Source organism: Lissotriton helveticus, chromosome 9, assembly GCF_964261635.1.
Source record: "Lissotriton helveticus chromosome 9, aLisHel1.1, whole genome shotgun sequence".
Lineage (NCBI taxonomy): Eukaryota > Metazoa > Chordata > Amphibia > Caudata > Salamandridae > Lissotriton > Lissotriton helveticus.
In genome coordinates, this window is record NC_136070.1 from 1171078004 (window position 1) to 1171094510 (window position 16507).

Sequence of the window (16507 nt, forward strand, 5' to 3'; positions counted from 1 at the left end):
AGAACGAGTTCAGGCCCATTCTGGACTTGCGACAGGCAAACAAATGGATTCGCAGAGAAAAGTTTCGCATGCTGTCGTTGCATCAGATTTATCCTCAGCTGCAGCGGGGAGACTGGCTTTGCGCCATAGACCTACAGGATGCTTACTTCCATGTGCCCATTGCACACAAACACAGGAAGTTCCTGCGATTTCAAGTCGGCACCAATCACTATCAGTACACGGTACTTCCGTTCGGGCTAAAGTCTGCGCCCCGGACGTTCTCGAAGTGCATGGCAGTGGTAGCGGCACACCTGAGGAAGAACAAGGTGTTTGTCTACCTGTACCTGGACGATTGGTTGATCAAGGCCTCCTCCTTCTCGGAAGCTCAAGCACACTTCCGGAAGACGTGCCTTCTCCTGAACAAGCTGGGGTTGCACATCAACATGTCCAAGTCTGTCCCGACTCCGGTCCAGTGCATCCAGTACTTGGGAGCCTCCATCGATATGCTGTCAGCAAGCGTGTCTCCTTCGGAAGAGCGACGTTTATCACTCCTTCGGAAGGCTCAGGCTCTCATGTCCACTCCATCCACGACAGTGAGGACGGTGTCTTCTCTGCTGGGATCGATGGCCTCTTGCATCTTCCTGACACCGCATGCGCGGCTGCACATGAGACCGCTGCAGGAGTGCTTGGAGGATCAGTGGGACCAGAGGAGAGGATCTTGGGACAACATGATACGACTGTCTCTGCATGCTCTTCAGTCTCTGAAGTGGTGGTGTTCAGCGGAGAATCTCCTCAGAGGGGTTCCCTTCCACAAGGACATTCCCACTCAGACTATCGTGACGGATGCTTCTCTCCTGGGATGGGGAGCGCACTCCGGAGATCTGCAGATTCAAGGGACGTGGTCCCCGTCGGAGTCCACGTAACACATCAATTTCCTGGAACTCAGGGCTGTTCACTTGGCGCTGAAGGCTTTTCAACCGTCCTTCGGGACCAACTCTCTGCTTGTACAGATGGACAATACGACCACGATGTATTACCTCAACAAGCAGGGGGGCTCGAGATCACGCACTCTGTCGCAGGAGGCGCAGGCGATCTGGCATTGGCTTCTGGCTCAAGGACTCTCGATAACGGCCACTCATCTGCCGGGTGTGCAGAATGTTCAGGCAGACGAGCTGAGCAGACTGATTCAGGAAAACCACGAGTGGGTACTAAACGACGAGGTACTAGGAGAAGTCTTCGCAAGGTGGGGCACTCCAGACATCGATCTGTTCGCCACCGCCGAAAACAGCAAATGCCGAGACTTCGCCTCCAGGTACTACCAGCCAGGGACGCTGGGGAACGCGTTATGGATCAACTGGTCGAACAGCTTTCTATACGCTTTTCCACCCATTCCCCTGCTTCCAGCGGTTCTCATCAAGCTCTCCCAATCCAGGGCGAAGATGATTCTGATTGCCCCGGAATGGCCCAGACAGTGGTGGTTCACGGACCTGCTTCACCGGTCTCTCCTTCCTCACATGAAGCTGCCGTGCAGGCCGGACCTTCTCGCGAAGTTCGGGGGGCGGATGGTGCACCCCAACCTCTCGTCTTTGAGTTTGGCGGCATGGCTCCTGAAATAGTGCAATATGGCCATTTGAATCTCCCAGAGGATTGTATGGACATACTGAAGGAGGCTAAGCGACCTTCCACTCGGACTTCTTATGCTTACAAGTGGAAGAGGTTTTGCATCTGGTGCAAGTCTAACAACTATGACCCTACGAAATGCAAGGAAGATGTCATCCTTCCAAATCTGCTACATCTGACGCAGTCTGGCCTTAATGTCCATTCCATTAGGGTTCATCTGGCTGCTTTGACTGCCTACAAGAAATGCCCTTCACAGACTTCCTTCTTCCAGGTCCCTGTGATCAAGGACTTTTTGGAAGGCTTGAAGAAAGTGTTCCCTCCTGTCAGGCTTCCTTCGCCTTCATGGGACTTGAATGTGGTGCTGTCCAGATTGATGAAGGAGCCTTTTGAACCTATTCATAAGGCTTCGTTGCAGCACCTGTCCTGGAAGGCGGCGTTCCTCGTGGCCATTACATCGGCCCGCAGGGTGAGTGAAATTCAGGCGTTGTGTTGCCAAGAACCTTATACTGTATTTCATGCTGCTAAGGTTGTTATGCGTACTCACCCTAAGTTTCTTCCCAAGGTTGTTTCTGCTTTTCATATCAACCAGACTATAACTTTACCTACGTTCTTTCAGAATCCTTCTTCTCCAGCAGAAAGGTCTTTGCATTCCCTGGATGTTAGGAGGGTGTTGAAATTTTATCTGGATAAAACCAAGGATATTCGTAGGTCAGACCAATTGTTCATCAATTATGGATCAGTCAGGACGGGTCTTGCTACCTCTAAACAGTCCATCTCGCGGTGGATTGTGTCCTGCATACAATTGTGTTACCAAAAAGCTAATAAGACCTTAGGAGGTAAGCCTAAGGCTCATTCCACCAGGGGCAAGGCTGCCACGACAGCATTGCTCCGTAATGTTCCGATTGCAGAAATCTGCAAGGCGGCCACTTGGAAGTCGGTTCATACCTTTGCTAAGCATTACTGCCTGGACTCTGATGCTAGGGCGGATGCTCAGGTTGGACAGGCTTCGCTGCGAAATCTGTTCGCACAATAGTGGTGTTGATTCTCTTTTCTCCACCGCCGCTTTGGTGTGGGGATGGGCTTGCCATTCTATTCACTGGATTATGACTATACACAGAGATCCCCTACTACAGAAGGAGTAGTTTCTGTCCTGTAACTCCAGTTCTGTAGTAGGGGTATCTCTGTTATAGTCATAAGCGCCCGCCCTCCTCCCCGGTGGAGAGAGACATATTCCTTTAAGGAATGCTACAGGTCTGGCGTGTTACGCCTTCAAAAAGAACTGAAAGTAAGTTGGACCTGCTATGCATTCTGGGATACTGGGAGAAGGTTCTGGAAGATTCTCTTAAAGGCACAGTATCCTGTTTTGAGCCACATAATGGCAGCCTATGGGGCTTGTCTGTCCAGGTTCTTCTCTCTATCATTCCTGAGGGAGTTTGCTGTTGGAGCAAGGGAAATCTGTACAGGCTTTTGCTGTTTTGTGGATTTTGTGGTGGAATTTCTAGTTGAAGTACTGGACAGTGTAGCCTTTTAGGCTGCATTATCTGTCTTTAAATTCTCTCTTAAGTGTCTATGCTTTTCTGCATTTTTTGACACTGTAAGAGACTATTTTTGATTGCTCCGGGGTCCACGCACATGGGCGGGACTATTCACTAGATTATGACTATAACAGAGATACCCCTACTACAGAACTGGAGTTACAGGACAGAAACTACTCCTTCTTACCCACTGTAAGATGTACTCCCAAAGGAGAACAATGTAATGTCGCATGCAATCTTTTCAATAAGTCCAAACCAAACAAATTCTCGCCACAGCCAGTCGTTAGAATAAGGGAAGCCTCCAATTCACAAGGACCAATAGAAAGGGGCAAAGGACAAGAACCGGGTTACGAACTGGGGCGCCAGAAAATCCTACCGAAACATTAGTCAAGCCAGACAAGGGTGCGCCAGGGAGTTTAGAGTGCATGATAGAACTCTTTGCTGCACCAGTATCCAAAAGAAAAGGTTCTGCCACACCTGATGTAATCACTTCAACATAAGGTCCACTCTGGTCTACTGGAACGGACACTACTCCCTCCCTTTATCCATGGCTGTCCTAACTATCATTAAAACCAGCACTCTCACTTCCAACATAATATTCATCAGTGTAGTACTGAGCGGACTGAACGGTCGGAACATTCTGTTGGTCAAAATAATTTATAGAATTCTGAGGGGAAAAGGAACGTTCATTCTGGGGAAACGTACCACGTCCCCTACCCCTAGGTACTTGTTGGTAACCACCACGACCTCTCAGACCAGACATACCATTCGCACGCTGTAGCAAGATCGGGCAACTATTCTTGAAGTGACCTTCCTCTTTACAATAAGCACACTGATTAGGGCCTAGCGGGAGTCACGAAGCAAAAGACTCATGCTTCTGCAACAGTTTCTGAAACTGTGGGGGTTGCTGAAACTGACGCTGATTAGGGCGAGGCGGATAAGCCTGCTGCAGAAGAACTTTCGTTTTTAATTCTCTAGTCTTCTTTTCTAGTTTATCCTTCTCATCTTTATCTCTATTCTCATAGTATTGTGCAGTAGCCAATATCTGGGCTGAAGAAGAAACAGCCCATGAACTCTCAGAGTCCTTTAACTTATTAGAAAGTTCAGGAAGTAAATTAAAAACAAACTTATCTACAAACAACCTCTGACCACCTTCTGTACTCATGTCCTGACCACTATGATCAATGAATGTTTCCTCGAACCTAGTGAAGAAATCAGACACACTCTCATCTTTCTTTTGTTTGCAGGCTGCTAACTTGTCCCAATTCACCCGCAAAGGAGGCATCATAGTTTTCATTAAATTAATAATCCTACCAGGTAGTTCTGCAACTGAGGGTTCAGGTTTGGCACCTCCTACCTGCCGACCATCTGCAGCAGTAATATTAACCCATGTATCTCCTAAATCTAGCGCGTGATCCTCATGACGGATCTTTGCCCACAAGGGTTGAGGAACTACATTACCCATCAACATATCTATGTCAGCTAAATTCATAACACATACATAAACTGTTTGAGACAATTCCTTGTAATAACCAGCAGGATTTTTACGGGGGTCAGGCAAGGTCTGCTTAAGAGCCAGGACCTCAGCTCTCTTCCAAGGGACATGCACCCACACTCGCTGAAAATGAGCCGGTGCAGCCGCAATACCATGAGCGGCATCAGCCAAAACTTCTTCTCTCCATACAGGGGGAACCTCTCTCATAGGATACTGCTTCACTTTTCTCCTAACAGAAGGTTCAGGTTCGAACAATAACTGAGGTGGAAGTCTAGACCTAAAAGTGAGTAGTGTCTCTACCGCTTCCTCAACATCGGAACCCACTATCGTACCTTTAGCAAATTCAGACTGAACATTAATCAATTCCAATGGAATTGAACCCAACTCATTATCTTCCCTCTCCTGACGAAGGAAGGTACACATGACATCAAAAACATACCTTTGTTTTGGTGCCTCCCACTGTAGGAAGATATCCATAACCACTTGTGGACCGTACTTGGAGGCATTCGAAACCCATCTACGAGCAAGGAGATCTAACACTGCCCGCTCTTCGGGACCAGGAAGCTGACTACGTCTCTGCTTACGTTCAGAAACAGGGGTCATATTTAGTGACCCAAAGCGAGGAGACAAAAGACTAGTGACAGTCTCAGTCATTCGTTGCCGAGCAGAAGGAGAAGAAGTTGACATGAGGACAGGAGACAAAGTGTTGAGGCAAAAGAGACGTAGGGACAGAAATAAGAGAAGTCGAAGATAAAGGAGTGTAAGGCAAAGGAGTTTGAGGCAAGGCTGGTGACAAAGCTGGCGGCCCTAGAGGGGACTGCGCCGCGGAAGGAAGAACCACCTGTGAAGCAACAGGTGGCGGAACAATAACAGGGGGTTGAACGACAACAAGGGGTGCAACAACTGGAGGTAACGGAGGTTCAGTAGGACCCTGCACATAAGGGGGTGGTAATCTCAGTAAATGTGACATCAAAGGATCCTTTTCAGGGTCTTCAGTCACATTTGAAAGGGGAGGTGGCAAAGCCGGGTAACATTTGTCAATGGCCATGCAATGTTGTCTATCTGACACTTCAATCGCACAATCTTCTTCATCTTCCTTAAACTGCCTAGCAGCTTGCTTTACCGACATATTCCTTTCCTTCCTATCTATCTTAGCATGCTTAATTTCTCGCTGTTTGGCTTCCTTACGCCAAAGGCGGAAAGAGTCAAACATCGCCGGCCGGGCTTTCTTCTTAAATAGCGCAACTTCTAGGTTATCTAAAACATCTGACTCAAAACTACCATGTGGGGGCCATCGTAAAACACCATCTTTCCTTGTAAAACGGACCCATACTTCATTAAAGGTAATGGGACCCACACCATGCTTTGAATAGAGCTCATAGGTTGGAGTTCCAACCAGAGGTATCGGACACGAGTCCACCAATCGGGAATCCTCTTTGCAACTACAACAAATCCATTTCCTAATTTTGCCAAAACCAGGCATCTTTAGCTCGCTAGTCTTGCTTCAAACTTCAAGGGGTTATCAAAAATGATACACTCGTAAATATACGAACCCCTCGGCTTCGACTATTGCAATGGCCGAATCAAAACCAAGAAACAAAACAAAGTCGTGGGAGCGACCCACTTATACTTAAACAAAATGTCTGTCACGCCACCAGAAGACCGTCCAACGTCTCGCCTTACAAATCATCACAAGAGGGTCCAAGACAGGGCGACAGTCAGGGCAGCAGTCCTTCGCAGCCGTCGGAAAGGGGAAGCCTCGCAGAAAAAACCTTCGGTCCACGTCGACATGCAGGGGTCAATGAAGTGGCGGCCGTCCTCCAGAATTTCCTCACGGGGCTCCTCACAATCTTCGGGCTTGGACCAGTACCACTGAAGTCACCCCGCGTTGGGCGCCAGTTGAAGAACCGGGGTTTAACCCAGCGGCGTCAGGGGCACGCCTAAGATCTTCGAGTTCACCTGTCTTGGTATTCAAAGACACGGAATACTTCTGGATGGCGGCAGAGACCAAGTTTATTAGCTGCAGCTAGTAACAGTGATCCTAGAAATACATCACGGTGTAAATTCTCAGGAGACTGCTCATTTTACTGAGGCGAGACGTCTCCTTTTATACCCAATATTCACATTATAAATTTACACCCACTGCACAAAATTCTAGCCAATAAGATACATTTTCAAACAAAGTATCACATAGCAAAAACTCAATTTACAGTATCCCAACCCAAAAGTTAATTATTAGGAATGTCCCAAATTCAATCTCCACAAGCCGGACAAACCTATAATTGAAAGCATAACCCATGTAATGAAGAAACATTGAGAAAAAAAACAGAAACAGATGCTGAACAAGATAAAGCATGTGCAAGGAAACTAAAAAGTTAATGATGTCCTGAACATTGATTGGCAATTTCAGATAAAGATCGATCAGGGAAATTGGCTTTGCGAGGTCAGTTTCAGGTGAAGAGGTCAGTTTCTTACAGTTCGTTTCAGAGTCAAAGAGAAACCTAGTTAATGTATACATGAACTAAGAAGGCCAGGCCACTTCGTTCGCCAGGTTACCTTTACAGGCCTACGTGAGGGCAACACAAAATTGTGGCACAGAACAAAATGGAGTCAGACTCGAGAATTACAGAACCTCAATGGAATAGTGATTTATTTCACTTATATTTTAGTTGTGGGCTGCTAGGTTTGTAGGGTTATAGGATGGGACATTAAGTAATAATGAATTGTTAATAAAGTAATCATTATTTAATTGATTTTAAATATGTAAATTATATAATACTTTTTTGGTTATATTTTAGGTGCGGACTGTTAGGTTTGTAGGGTTTATAGGGTGGGAAGCTAACTAATTAATAATTGAATAACAATATTTATTATTTGATACATCTTTTGTTGAATAGTAATTATCTAAATTGATTGTTTTTATTTTTTATACATATATACGTTTTTCATGCTACTTAAGAGTTTTTATAGTTTAATATTTTTTCTGTGTTCATGGGGTTACTCATAAATGTAATGCGTTTGAAATGAAGTACTTTTTCTACTCTTGCTTAGAGTGCAGTCCGAATAGTAAAATTAATCTCTTCACAGCTCAACAATTTCCTCACTGGTGCACTGTTTGGAGTGGGAATACTAAATTTCACCCCTCCAAAACTCAACACTTGCTCTGCCATTGCACAGACTAGAATGGGAATAATAAATGTTATCCCTCTGAAGTCCAACACATTCCTTTCTGATGCGCTGTTTGGAGTGGGAATAGTAAATTTAACCCCTCCAAAATTACACAGAATGGTGTGTGAATAGAAACTTTTATCCCTCCGGAGCCCAATACTTTCTGTACTGTTGCACTGTTTAGAATGGGTTTTATCTAAATTTTATCTATCAGAAATCCAGCGCTTCCCTTCTTTTGTGCTGCGTGGAGTGGGAATAGTAAATGTAACCACTCCAAAGTCCAACACTTTCCCTACAGTTGTTTAGACTAGAATGGGAATAGTACATTTCACACCTCTGAAAGTCAATGCTTTCCCTGCTGTTGCAGTGACTGGAGTAGGAATAGTGAATCTACCCCCTCCAAAGTCTGACACTTCCCCTACTACTATTGCATAAATTAGATGGGAAAAGGATATTTGATATTCTTAGACTCCAAACGTTTTCATGACATTGGTTAAATAAATGTTATAGAATTAATTGTATTGTATACTTTTTTATTTGATTTTTTACATGTATTTTAATGTTTATAGTACTTTTAGTAAATTTGTTGTTTAGGGTTTTACATTACATATTGCTTAAATTAATTATTATGTTTTTTGGTATTGAGTTGTTTATATTTTTTATGACTCCACTCTCCACCTATCTACCGTATGCCATTCTACTCTATGCCACTTCACTCTATGCAACTCCACTCTGAATCAATCTACTCTATGTCACTCTATGCTACTTCATTCTACCCTATGCCACTCCACTGTATGCCGCCCTATTCTATGCCACTCAATTTCACTCATCACTCTATGCCACCTGCCTGTGCACCACTCTACTCTATGCCACTCATCTCTGAACCAATCCACCCTTTACCAATCTACTTTATGCCACTCTACTCTAAGCCAGTCTACTGTACACCACTCTACTCAATGCCACTCTACTGTACGCCATGCCACTTTACTGTACGCCACGCTACTCGACTCTAATCCATGCCACTCAATGCCGCTCTGCTTTATGCCACTCCACTCAACGCTACACTACGCCACTCCACACCACTCTACGCCACTCCACTCTCCTCTGGGCCACTCTCCTCTATGCCACTATATGCCATGCCACTAACTTTTAGCCATGCTGGACAACAGCATCTATGTTGCTATACAACATGGCTAAAAGACATTGGCAAAGCCAATAGCTCTCACATAGGCCACACCTGTTGGCTTAACAAAACTTGTTTATACTGTGCCAAGTTGGTTTGTTGCCATGGCAGCCCCAGCACACTCTCCCTGCAGACCCACTGTTATATACAGAATTAACATTGTCCACTAAATAGTTTGTTATAGCGTTTCATCAGTGAGTGACAGTGGCAGACCAGGTGGCCATTATCTTGATTTATACCCAGCGAGCAATAAAATATATGAAAATAAAAGCTTTCTGAAAGAAAACTATGTTTGGGGTAGCCTCTCCTCACATTTTCTGTAGTAAGCCTATTAAAGAGTAGTTGCTAAATGGAAGAGAATCAGACAAAGGCCTAGGGTGTATTTGATATGTGCATAATCAAACAGTGTGGTCAAGTACAAATGGCACTGCAATGTAGGACTGCTTGGTCCAAGGGCCTTAACTTTCCTTGCACCATATATTTTGGTGAGTAGGAGTGGAGGATGTCTCCCTCACAGTAATATCCACTATGTTAGGTTCCAGTCCCGTTTCCTGATTACACGTTACCTGTGTTTAACTTTACTATAAGTACCTCTACATTGGGCAAAAATTAAAAGCAGATAAACAATCTAAAAAAAGGATTGCTCAAGAGTACACAATTTGGTCAATAGGGAAAGTCAAGTTTGAAAACCATATCTCCTGGTTCCACAGTTTTCAATGTACCCACTTGACCACAAATGGAGTGGGGATGGTTCCAATGGCAATGCTCGGTGACTGCTGTCACCAGGAAAATGTTGCTGTTTTAGCAGCATTGCCCATAAATTTAATATAATATTTATTACAGGCATCTTTTAGTAAAGTGGTGCAGCCTCAACTTTTCATTAAGTCTTAGTTCCATGGCTGAAATGCACCCTATATCAGTGGAAAGAGTGGTGGTTGTATTTGCTCCATACTCTCTTCTCAGCGAATAGTCATCTTGTTGAACGTCCTGTCAAGGTTTCGTCTTATTTGAATATTATTAAAAACCAGAACTAATTTAAACTTGCTTCTGGCACTCCCAATATGTTTAGGTAAGGACATAGGGCAAGAAGAAGGTTGTGGGGCCTTTCCTCTAGGCGCTGGGTACTCTGTGGTTAGTGGTTAGTAATCTTGTTGAATACTATATTTTACCATTGGTGTCCATGAGACTATGATACAATTTCATTCCAATTGGATAAACAAGTAACTTCCTTCCTTCACTTGAAGCTTCTATGAAAGTGGTAAGTAGCAGTCAAAGTGTACAACAGAAGGTCATAGACAGATTGCAACACAGAAACATTGTGATGGAAGGAAGCATAATCGATAAACCCAATCTCCAGAATAAGCTCTACTTTTCATAGGGACCAAGTGCCTGATTTTATAGGAGGGTGGTATTGTATGAAACCCCAAAAATATGCTATACATCTCATAGTTGCTTTAAATAAATGTCTTCTGATGAGTTTATGTGCACAGAGTGTTCCGTTAAGTGAGAGTATAAGGTTGTATGCTATACAATGTTTGTAAGAAGAGTATTTATAAGAAGAGAACAAAATGTCAGATCATGTTTTTGCGCAACACAGTGTACAGCTCAGCCTCTGGAAAAGCTAAGGAATTGGAGAAGGATGGAGAAAAGCTGAAGAGAAAAAAAATCCAGATGGCTAAGGGCTGAGAAAACTACATTGGTGGCAAAGAACTGGGGGGACAATGGGGGTAATAAAGTTAAAGAGAGGAAAAGGAGAGAAAGGCTGGGTGGAGAATAAGAAGGGAAGATTAGGGCAAAAGATCAAAGTGGAGGAAAAGAAGAAAATAATGTTAGAGGGGAAAAGGAAGGAGGCGAGCACATGGAAGTAAAAAGATGAATGCAGGGTAAATGTAATAAAATGAAGGAATGAGAAGGGAGTGGTGCAAATGATTTGAAGCGTTGAAAGGAAGAACTCACTGGTGCAGGTGTTAGCGCATTTCTTTGTGCACATCTGGGGCTCATACAGTACTGTCTGATTAATCAGAATTCGCAATGGAGTCAGTCATCAAATCAATACATTTCAATAGTGGGAAGAACATTAGGCTCAACAAGGAAGGCAGAGAGTAGTTAAGTTAGCAAACCATAAAAGTTTATTAAAAGGTAATAGATTTTACAGATTTAAAATCATTAAAATTATTATCAATCAATATAAATAAATTTGTAAATATTAGGTTCAAATCAATAAAAACCATATAAGTAAGTGGATGATATATCATAAAGTTGCCTAAAAGCAGAAAAGTTAAGTAAATGAGTTTTCCCATGAAGAGAGCACCCTACTCTACTCCAAGCTGTTAGAAAGTGGACAAAGCATGTCCGGAAAAGTTCTGGACTCTTGTTTACATTGTACTAGCTTAACTCATACATATTCTAACATTTGTTAAACCTGCACATAGTTCCCACAAAACACTCCAATCAGGTTTAAACATAAAGATACAATCTAGAGATCATTCGTTTTGCACGATTCTCCACAATGCCGCTTCTCTTAGCGTCCTTCAAACTTACAGTTATCTCTAACAAAATGAGATACATAGGACCACCTGCAGTGATGTCAGCTTCTGCTAGAAATATAGCACACGTCAAATGAAACAAGATGGCTTCTAAATGTTAGCTATACTAGCCTATATTAGCTAGGGTCAATCTAAATGTAACTAATACACAGTTAATAACACTTGTGTATTTACATGTTAATTTTGATATAATACAAAAACAATTTATATGCAAAAAAAACTTTAAAAGGCATGGCCTGAGTGAAATATGGAATCAGGACTAAGAGGATGTAAAAGAGAAGTGCTTGGAGGAATTGAATGGGAGTAAAAGAAGAGGAAAGAGTATAAAAATAAAGGCTATTGCCATGAGATAACATTTTAGAGAAAAGAGAGGAACTCTGGTTTGAATGAGAAAGAAAAAGGAGACAATGTGAGATGTGCTGAAAACGGAGAAGGGCTGAGCAGTTGGAAAGGTTTTACGCAAAGTGAAGGAGAGGATATGAACATAAGGGAGAAGAATGAACATGAGTGTGTTGGACCTGGCACTTTCTGCAGGGTCACCCCCAAACTTTTTGCCTTCCTGCTCCCTTTTTTTCTGATCTTGTATTTGTTGACTTTAGTACTCGGGCACTTTATCACTGCTAAACAGTGCTAAAGTGCATACTTAAACATGGTAACGTTGGCTTACCGCACCGGCGGGATCCTGATTAAGCACTGAACAGGTTTGAACGGTGGGAGGCCATCCTTGATGAATGTTTGACTACAGGAGGCTCCCCTTTACAGGATCCATCTGATCCTTTTAAACTTTGCTGAAATTTCAACCATTAAGTGGTTCCGTAAGTACGGTGCATCAACTACATACACAGCACCCCTTAGCGTGTGTGCTGAGATTTCACTCACGTGGCTACCTCCACTTTTGTAGCCACCTCACCTATTTTTTAACACTTTGGTCCTGAAGAAAGCCTTACAACTACCGTAAAAGGCTGAAACATGTTGACCTACACCTAAGGGATATCAAAGTAAAAATTTGTTATCTTCACTGTATCCTTGCTTCAGTTTTAACCATGTCCTAAGACCCTTTAAATAATTTTTTTCTTGGGCATTTCTTAGAGACATTTTTAACCTCACCACTCTCTGGGCATCCACCTCACTGAATCACCTAGGCCGCTCCGCTGTAATCAGGCATTGAAGCACAGCTGGGTTGCATCCGGCAGCCTAGCTGGGACCCCAATGATGAAGCATGCCACCAACTAGGTTGGTGGGTGAGGGGTCTTCTTACAAATCCATTGGATGTTTGTAATTTGTGACACCATACTGAGTCAACATAAGTGATAATACTTATCTGTGGGTCTGTCCACGTTGTTCTTTACTGTTATATTGGGAAAGAGGACGTACCCCTCTACTTGCTCTCCTTTTGTTTTCCAAACATTGGTTTATCCACAATTGGCATGTTTAATTTCCTTTTAAGTCCCTAGTAAAGTTCACTATATTTTCCATGGGCCTGTGAATTAAATACTGCTAGTAGGCCTGCAGACCCAATTCAGTAGCCAGAGCCAGACCGGGCATCGAAACCGGCCCTGGAAAACTGCTTGGCTGGCCCCCCTGGTGGGGGTCGCAGGGGTGCGACCGAGCTGTTTGCTAGGGCCGGTTTTGGCTGGTTTTGTTACAAGGGGCTGATATTGCCGGCCCTGGTAACAAACATGCACCCCAGGGGTCCAAAACCGGCCCCCACCCTGGCGGCCCATGGGGAAATGCCCGGTGCCCCCTACAGCCAGTCCAGCCCTGTCAGTAGCCCTTAAATATGGCTCAGACCTGCCACTGCAGAGCCTGTGTGTGCAGTTTTAAACTGTCATTTCAACCTGATAAGTTAACCTACTTGGCAGGCCCAAACCTTCATTTTTATTACATACATGTCGGGGAACATCCTTTACAACGCAACTTTTACCACGCAGTGCCTTTACGACGCAACTATTACAACGCATGTCATTAAAATGCATTGCGCTGGGGGGCGCTCCAGGATAGGGAATAGATTTAATTTACTATCCAACACCTTCCCTACTATCCACGGAGACTGGAGTTGCAATAGTAAATTAAACTATTCACTATCCAGCACCCCTTAGCGCTATGCGTTGTAACAGCATGTGTTGTAAAAACTGCGATGTAAAGGCATGCGTGGTAAAAGCATGCGTTGTAATGTCATACATCCATACATGTCACCCATAGGTAGGCTCTAGGTAGCTTCATGGACAGGGTGCAGTATAGTTAAAAAGGAGGACATGTACTTTAAAGTTTGACATGTACTGGTAGTAAAATACTCTTAAATTTGTATTTCACTACTACAAGGCCTATCTATTCCACACGTTAACATTGGGATTGCCTTAAACATCTTTTAAGTGTAATTTCCAATTGGGAGAAGATAGAAATTTAGAGTTCGGTGTCTTTGGGCTCACAATTTAAAATCATAACTTATGATGAAGTCGAGTTTTAAATTGTACGTCTGGAAATGGCACTTTTAGAAAGTTGCCATTTTCATACTTTAACCATTCTGTGCCGCTGCCTGTCTTTGAATACACGTCTGGGTTGGGTGACAGCTGGGCTTTGTGCATTCCCTCTAGACAGTTACAAAAAGGGAGCTAGGGTGTGACATTTGAATCCTGATGGCCCATCTCCACGCTGATGGGCCTTCCTGAGGTAGATTGGGAGGGAGGAGCTGACACTTGCACCTGAATAAGGCTGTGCCTGTCCCCACACAAAGAGCTTCATACCCCTTGTAGTGAGTCCAGAGCCAGGGCAGGAAAGGCAGGGATCGTGTGTTCTTCAAAGGCCTCTTTGATGTCTCATCCACTTCAAAGGCATATTTCAGTATAAGTACTGGACCCCTGACACCACCAAATCAGAACTTTGCTGGAACCAAGGATATTCTGCCTGGAAAAAAAGTTGCTGTGCTGCACGATGGTCTGCCACTTTCCTACCTGCATTGCTGTGTTGGCCTTCTGCCTGCTGATTGCTGTGCTAAAGGAGGGTCTGCCACTTTTCAACTTGATCTGATGTGTTGGTCTGCTGCCTGCTGTTTCTTGCCTGAGAGTAAGAGGGACTGGACCTGCTTTCTACATTCATGAACCCAAGATTCTCCAAGGGCTTTCTTGCTGTTTCCAGAAGTCTCTGAGACACAAAAGACTTCTTGCAACTCAGCTGGCGGTGCTGGACTCTGCCATCTGTGAGTCCTACCCCTGCCTGAGCTGCCTTTTCCAGTTTGGGCCTCAGAAGTGGGTTCTTCAGCTGTTTTCTTGCAAAAACCGGTGCATCGACCCACTGCGTGAGAAAAACCAATGGATCGCTCCCCGACGCCAACTCAGTGCCGACTTGACGACGATGCGGGTCCCGACTGCGAGGCTCGATGACAACACAGCGGTGATTCTTCAACACAGTCTGGAAGGCTCGATGATGATGCAGCACCAAATCTTCAACGCCGTCTGCGAGGCTTGCCTCTGAATCAATGGCCTGACTGCAGGGAAAATTTGGACGCTTTATTTTTTCATTTCTTTATTTAAAGAGTTGTATATAGCACTGGAAAGACCTGTATTAGAACACTTTACAGAACAGAAGCAATGACAATATACAAGGCAGTGTTGGAGAGCTTAGATTATACAGTACAAGTCGAATGAGATCAGGGAGGGGGAAAACGCAATAGTTTGTGGAGGGGGAAAACAAGTGATACAAGGAAAAGAGTTTAGTGATCAGCTAGGTGTTGAAATATGAGGGGTTGAGGTGTTGGTTGAGGAGAATATCCTTTAATTGTCTTTTGAAGCTTGCAAAGGAGGGCTTTGTCCTAATATGCACTGGGACAGACTACTAGATGTTTGGAGCATTGCCTGAAAAGGAGCACTAGAGGGCTTTGTGTTTGTGTTTTTTTTGGTTGGATGAGAAGCAGGGTGTTGGTGCTTCTAAGATTTCTTGACTGGCCTGCCCTAGAGAGTTTTGATGCAAGGTAAGCTGGTTTCCCAGTGTGGAGGAATTTGAGTGTGAGACAGGCCTTTATGAAGCAGCAATAGGCTTTGATTGGAACTATTTAATATTTCTCAGGAAGGGGGAGATGTGGTTGTGTCTTTTTGCTTTGGTGACCATCCTTGCTGCTGTATTTAGTGTGGCTCTTGAGGGAGCTAGGTGAGATTTTGCAGCGCCCTTGAGGGTGGTGTTCCCATAGTCCAATCTAGATAGTACCATCGCTTGTATGGCAGTCTTTAGATCATTCCGGGGGAGGAAGGATTTTAATTTGTGTAGCAGTTTTAGGTTGTAGAATGCACTCGGAGTTGCATTTTTTACGTGCTGTTTAATGCTGAGGCTTGGGTCCAGGGACATCCCCAAAGAGGTAACGGATTTGGAAAGCGTCAGTTTGCATTTCAAAGCGTCAATTGTCTTTACCCACTCTTGGCCTTGGGAGGTCAGTCCATTGTTGGTTAAGGGTACGATCTCTGTCTTTTCTTAGTTGAATTTCAGGTGGTTGTGTGAGAGCCAGTTTTGGACTTTTATGAAAGTGAAGTTAATTCGTAATACTTCTGGTGAGGATATTTCTAGGTACGTCTGGGTCGACGTTGATGCTTTGCTCAATACAAGGTACTTTTTCAAGTAATCCCTAAGTGATATTGAATTGTAAGCACATATTGCAGTTTATTCTTTAAAAAATCATATCTAAAGTTTTACTTATTGGATTTTTGTCTGTTTTGTCTTGGTCCACTCAGACAAATATTCTTTGTTTCTCTAAACTACTGTGGAGTCTTTTTGTGATGTTTCCATTGAGTTACTTTAACCCCTTGCATGCTCATGACGGAACGGTTCCGTCATCAGCGTTGGTGCTCCGGTGCTGATGACGGATTTCCGTCATGAGTCAATTTCATTTATGACCCTTCAGCACTGCAGCGAAATTCGCGCAGCACTGAAGGGGTTAATTTAAGTGTTGCACAAATACTTTACACATTGCCTCTTAAATTAACCCTGACTGCTG